Raw genomic sequence first — 6,960 nt, forward strand, 5'->3', positions numbered from 1 at the left:
CTCTGTCCTCCCCCTGGACCTGCCTCCCACCCCAGCACATTCTGCTGCCCTCCCTGGAGGGAAGGATCCTGGGGGGGGAGCAGGAGGGAGCCACTTCTAACATTGGCCCCCCACGGTTGCTGGCAGCTGCCTGACACAGCCTGGATGGGGAGGCGGCTTCTGCTCCCTGCCCGGCTCGGCTGCCAGGGAGTGAGTGAGCCGGAAATGTGAGGTTTGGGGTGGGGGAGCTCCGGCTCACTCACTCCCTGTCCCCGGCACCTGAGCCCAGAGGGGGAGCAGAAGCCGCCTCCCCAGCCAGGCTCTCTCAGGCATCTGCCAGCCCGCCATGCAGCAGAGCAGTGAGCTAGTGGCTGGGAGGGGCTGGTTCCGCCCCTTCCACTCCCGAGCATCTGGGGAAGTGCCCCCTTATGCGTTGCCAAGCCCTGCCCCCGCCCCCGCCCTGGAGCACCCACAGAGTCTGTGCCTATGCAGGCTGCTTTTCAGGCCAGGCTCAGTCAGTGTCTCTCCCTGGGGCCCTGCCCAGCCGCTGCTGCTTCATAAACCCTGCACAGAGCTGCCCCCGGCTGCAGTGTCTGACAGTCACAGCCTGCCCCACACGCTGCTCCCCGGCTCCTGCTGCTGGTGCTGCTGGTGCTGCACGCTGTTCCTCGGTGGGTTCCCCTGCATCCAGCTTCTCTGCTGCTCCGGGCTTGCTGTGCCACTGCTTGTCCCCGAGCCAGGTCACGGCCAACCCCTGCTTGTTAATCCTCACACCCAGCTGCCGAGGCTGAACGGGACGTTTCTGAGAGCTCGGGGCTGGGCGCACGTGGTGGGTGCTGCTGGCCCTGTTGTCCGGCAGCCGGAGAGCAATGCCGCCGGTGGGACCGATGGGAGACGGGGGAAGCTCCATGGGCAGCACTGCTGGGCAGCACAGACGCACCCTGCTGCAGCCGCTCCTGTCTGGCCCCAGAGCACGGGAGAGGCTGGTGTTTTGGGGGGCAGTGACGGCGCAGACTCCTGCACAAGGCTCCCTCCAACCGACAGGCTGTTGTCACTTGCTAAACACGCCCGACTGCTCTTGGCTCCTCACTTCTCACCGTGAGAAAATGCCAGAGACAGAGACCTCCTGGGCCACGTCGCAGCCTTTCACCCCTGGGGGGGTCAACTGAGTGTGGGGCAGCGTCAGCCTCTGCCCCTCGGCAGCTCCCCCTGCACCCGCCCACCGAGGAGCTGCCCACCTAGGGACACGGCCCCGTACAAAACCCTGGGGAATTAATAACCCAGAACTCCCTTCAGGGACAGGGAAGGGGGGGATCAGGACCCACCCGAATCCCTGAACACACAGACAGAACAAGGGGATTGTCGCCAACATTCCCGGCTCCTTCCCATCGGCTGAGGTGCTGGCAGCCCACTCCAGGCGCATACGGCTTCTGCTTCCCTCCCCAGCAAACAGCCCAAGGGAACACACGATAGAGGCGGGGCCGTGGGCGGTCAGGCTTAATGGTCGGAGCAGGAGCAGGAAGCGGATCCAATACAAGGGTCAGAGCCGGAGTCAGGAATTAATAGCCAAGCCGAGGGTCAGAACCAGGAGGGGACCCAGGAGGCACATCAAGGGTCAGAGCCGGAGCCCAGGGGCAGGGTAAGGAAGCCGGGACCAGGAGCAAGCTGAGGTGGCCAGGACGGAGCAGGAGCAAGGCTGGGAAACCAGCAGGAGCAGGAGGAGGAGCAGGGCTGGAGCAGGACAGGAGCCCGGCGAGGAGCAGCAGCACAGGGAGGATCGTGGCCGTGGCATGAACACACTGAGAAGCCAGAGAGCTGTTGGGCCAAGAGCCGGCCAGCTGCCCTTCCTGCCCAGGCAGGGGGTGCAGTCAGTCGGGTGGCCTGCGGCCGGCTGGCTGCACTGGCTGGGTTTCCAGGTGACTAATTCTGCTGCAGCCCCTGATCCCCGACAGTGCGAACCCCAGCTTCATCCAGCGCCCCCGTCCCCCAGACCTACCGCCGTGATCTCTGCAGCGGGGAGCAGAGTAACTCCCCTGTGGATGGGCTTTGGGAGCGTCGTCGCCTGGGTCTGTGCACACAAGAGAGAACGGGGGCAGCAGCGTGGGGCTGCGGGACAGCGCGTGGAATGACTCTGCAGGTGCTGCCTGTCGGGCTGGGCTGGAGATGGACGTGGAACCTGAGGGCAGGTCGGGGTGCGCTCCCCTCGGCGATGTGGGGGTGGCAGGGGCAGGGGGTGCTGGAGACTCTCCCTTCACTTGCTGTTTTCATGCTTCCGAGGGCTTGGGCTGGTCCTGGTGTAACTTCAGCTGCCAGTAAACGTAGCCCTGGTTGTCAGCGCTGACATTTCATAGCAATGATCAGTGTCTCCAGAGTCACTGGGCAGCCTCTGCCCGTGCCCTGCCCATGGCCCCTCGGCTCCGGGGCACATCTCTAGCTGTGTAACCTTGTGTTTTACAGGGGCTCTGCTCTCCTTTGTCTCTGCAGGATCGAGACTGGAGATGGTCAGATAAATCCCCGGTCAGCTTCAGAGCTTGGGATAACGGGCAACCGGTCGGGGGTGGCACTAGGAACTGGTTTCAGAGTAGCAGCCGTGTTAGTCTGTATCCGCAAAAAGAACAGGAGTACTTGTGGCACCTTAGAGACTAACAAATTTATTAGAGCATAAGCTTTCGTGGGCTACAGCCCACTAGCCCACGAAAGCTTATGCTCAAATAAATTTGTTAGTCTCTAAGGTGCCACAAGTACTCCTGTTCTTTTTACTAGGAACTGGGAACCTCACAGAACGTCCCCGCCCTTAGCTAACCCTGCCATGTTCTCTGTGTGCTCCCCAGCCTGACTTCCAGTCACGCATCCCACGGGGGCCGCAGCACGGCCCCTGCAGATCATTGATCCAGTGAGTAATGGCCGAGGGACAGAGCACGCTGGGCACCGCGAGTGGCCTGTCACAGATCCGAGCAGACACCCCTTGCTGGCCACCCACTAGGAGGCTGTGAGGGGAAGCCAAGCCCCCGTGCTCAGGATCCCCCAGCTGTGTTACGCTCCTGGAGCCTCAGCAGGCTGCAGCACAGGCTCCTCCCTTGGTGTCTCTGGCACACTCCTGGGCACCAACTCTCCATCTGTTCCCCCATCTCGGAAATGGGGCTTTTCAGCCATGCTCACGCTTGGCCCAGTCAGACGCCTTTATGAACTCTTATCCTGCATCATGTAAAGCACAGGAGAGTACAGAGCATCCCAAATGAGACCCACTAAATGTATGTCCCTGTCTCAGGCTCCTCACCACACAGGACAGGGGCCCAACTCCCCTGGGTTGTCCAGAGCCTTTGGAGCCATCTGGGCTCAGGAAAACAAGCAGCTCCCTCTGCCCCAGGAAGCTGCTACATACTGAGTGACTCTCCCTCCTGGAGCCCCTCACCTCGCTTCGGTGTCCTTGCCATCTCCTGCCCATGCTACCCTCCTCTTCCTGTCTGGCCCCTGTTCTTGTGGGTTTAAACCAGGGCACGAACCCCAGACTGGCAGTGAAATCTATACTTAGAGTTCTCCAAGCGTGAACACCTCAGGCACTATAACAGCCTTAAACACGGAGTCACAGACAGTCCCCGTGGATACTCCGATCCGTCATGCCACCCCATTGAGCCTAGCTTGTGATAGATGGTCCCTTCCACCAAAACTCACAGCAATATTCCAGTTACTCCCAGTCCCAAAGGACCAGTCATTTACTGCAGGTCAATTGCACTTTAGATCTTACACCGAAGGCAACTCTTGTAGCCAATCCTACAATAAACTATCCACCGATTTATTAATAGGAAAAGGAAACAAGAGCTAGTCAGAAGATTAAAGCAGGTGAGCCCGGCTGACTACAGCCGTGTATTTGTCAGTGTTCAATTGATGCACGAGGACCTTGGCATGAGCTGGCACCTGGTCTGCCAGCGTCACCCCTACCCACTCCCGAGCACTTGGCCTCTTTTGTTCTCCTCCAGGTAACTTTCCACTGCTCCTACTTCCCCCCTCCCTTCAGAGGAATCAGCTAAATGGGGATTTCTAAGGATGCTACTGCTTTTTATAACATAGCTTTTTGTGAGGTTTAAGCACCATTATTCATCTTAAGCATTTGCCTTTGCGCCTGTGTGGGGTGTACAGGGTACCGGCCCTGTCAGCAGTGGTGGATTCACATACACGTAGGAACTCATGATACAGCGGTATTTCATAACACCACTTCCCAAGAGCAATCGGAGTGCATGTGTTATACAGATGTGGCCCCAACTCATCACAGCCCCCTCTGCCCCCCGCCCCCATTTGAAGCCACACAATCCCAGTTATGGAGGCTAATGATGCATTAGGGAATTTCTCATAATTACTTTCCTTTGGAGCCTGCCTCTGGCCTCGCGGGTGTTTCGAAATGTTTACACAGCCTCCCTAGTGGGTCTGGAGGGACGCCAGCGCTGGCTCTGGGGAGCACACGCTGTAGTTCTGGCAAGCTGCTGACATGGGTGACTGGGAAAGAATTTCTCACGGCATGAAGAGAGCAAATATTTGTGAAGAGCCCTTGGGGCAGCAGGAGATCTGGGACAGGAACCTTCTTCATCCAGGTGGCCCTCACGGACCAGCCATGCTCTGAGGTGCTTGTGACCCCTGGGCAGCTGAAAGGGTTGAGCTAAACGACCTCCACCTGGACAGGCCCCGGCCCCGGGGGATTGGGCTCCCTGACTCCAGTGTGATGGGCAGGGGCACACTTGGCTGGAGACCCCCCAGATACAGGCTGGTGGGGAGGCCATAGGGCTCCTGAGGGTGCCCCATCTCAGGAGCACAGAGCACCTCTTAGCATAGACCCTGTGCTCCAGGTCACATCGTGCAATGCAAGTCAGCCATGACAAGTGTGTTTCTGCTCATTGTGGGAGAGAGACAGGCTGGGGGCAGATCCCTGGTGATCAGGCGCTGGGGGAGGGGGTGGATCCCTGGTGAGCAGGCATTGGGGGAGGGGGCAGATCCCTGGTGAGCAGGTGCCAGGGGAGGGGGCAGATCCCTGGATGGGACTGGGCCCTTTCTTAGCTCATCGCCTCCAGCTGGCACTGGTGCAGTGGGCGTGCAGAGCGGCCGGGGAGGTGGAGCAGCCTTGCTGGCTGTGTTAAAGGAAGGTGGCTCTAGGATCAGGCCGAGGGCAGGGTTGATCTGGGAGTAGCCAGGGGATGCAGCCGGCCCCGTTATGTCTAGACTCCCTGCCCAGCTGACCGAGCTCGGCCCAGCTGCTCCCAGAGGTTGCCAAGGCTCAGTGCTGTGTGCACCCTGAGGGCTCTCAGGGCAGCTTGGTCATGTCCCAGGTAGCCCGCCACACACAGTGCCCCCCATCCCCAGAGCCTGGCGATGGAGGGTGCCGCTCTAGACTCCTGCCAGCGTGAGAACGTCTCCTCCTGTGGGTTGGGACGAGGCTGCGGGAGGGTGTCACACCAGTCAGGGAGCAACGGCCCCCACCTGCGTCGGAGCACAGACTGCTGCTGGCTCGGCTGTTTCTGTTTGAACAGCTGAGGGAGGGGGTTGGCTGGTGCCTCTGCTAGCTCCTTCGGAGAGGTCCCAGAAGGGGGCACGTTGATCTGCCTCTTGCAGCTGCACCATGGCACCTAGAGAGGCTGCCGCTGGCCCCTCCCGCCCTGCGGATTCACAAGTGTGATGCTTTGGAGAGCTCTGCTCTGCCGCCATGGAGGGGACGTGGGCTGCACTGGGATCCGTGTGACCCCTGGCTCTGTGTCTCACTCCCACCCGGCCCGTGGTGGAGTGTCTATGATCCCCCAGTGCCTGGTCGAGACCGGGGCCTAGTTTACACTGGAGAAGGTTTGCTGGGGTAGCTATACAGGTGCAGACGTACCTGCAAATCTGCCTAGTGTAGCTGCAGCTTAGACCAGCAAAATGTTCTTCTCCTAATATAGTTTATACTGATTCCTGGAAGGAAATGCACTCTACCAGCAACAGTACTCCCCTGCTGGGATAACTGCGTCCGCACTGGGGCTTTGGCTGGAATTAGAGTGCCAGAAAAACCACCCTGACCACTGTTGCTGTAACGGCAAAAGCTTTAAGTGTAAATTTGGCCTGAGGCAGTGCAGGGTTTGACCTGTCCAGGTGGGGGCTCCCACCCTTCCCTTGGGGGGACAGTACCCCAGCACCACAGATCCTCCTGATCGTCAGCCTCATTTCCCTTTGCCTGCAATCCCCCCATAGCTCCCCCGGTCCGCTCCTGTGCCCCATGATGATTCCCTACTCCCAGACAGCCTATGCAGCCCCTCTAAGGCCCTGCCCGGGGGTGCTGGGAGGGGCCCTGCCCAGAGGCAGCACCCAGAGGCACCTGATTGTGGAAGCCTCTTGTGTCCGGGTGCAGCACGGGCTCCCTCCAATGTTAGCCAATCGGGCTCGTTTCCCCCTGGAGCTGGTTCAATTACCCCCAAGGAGGCACGGAGACAAGGATACGGGCACCAAGTCTTTATTTTCGATCAGCTGAACGGGTGCTCTATCGTGGCCAGTGCCAGAGGAAAGAGACACACCTTACTGGCTCAGAGTACCCTCTTATATACTAGTGTACAAACATGTTTACGTGCGACAGTATACATTTCTTAAATTCCTTTTTGGAGATGCTAGGGGTCTGTTTAACATCTTTCCCCTAGGTATTTTTGTGTACGTGTATCTAAGAGAGATTACATACATGCAGGGATCAACTGAGATAATAAACAGAGGGTATGGATTAACTGGGGTGATAAGCAGAGGAATGTCCTGAGTGGATAGCTGTCTTTAACTATTGCTCTAACAGTTATCCCCCCCTTAAAAGCATTTTGAGAGCTTCTAGACCCCCCAGTCCTCCGTTTTTATTGGTTGATATAGTGCCATCATTCGTTGATATACAATCTGATTAGTCATGCGTTTAACTAATGCAACTAAACAAGGAGCAAAGCAAACTAGGGTTAATAGGGTTGCGATACAAAATACAACAAGGAGGAAACC

This window comes from Emys orbicularis, chromosome 1 (genome assembly GCF_028017835.1).
Source record: "Emys orbicularis isolate rEmyOrb1 chromosome 1, rEmyOrb1.hap1, whole genome shotgun sequence".
Taxonomy (NCBI): Eukaryota; Metazoa; Chordata; order Testudines; family Emydidae; genus Emys; species Emys orbicularis.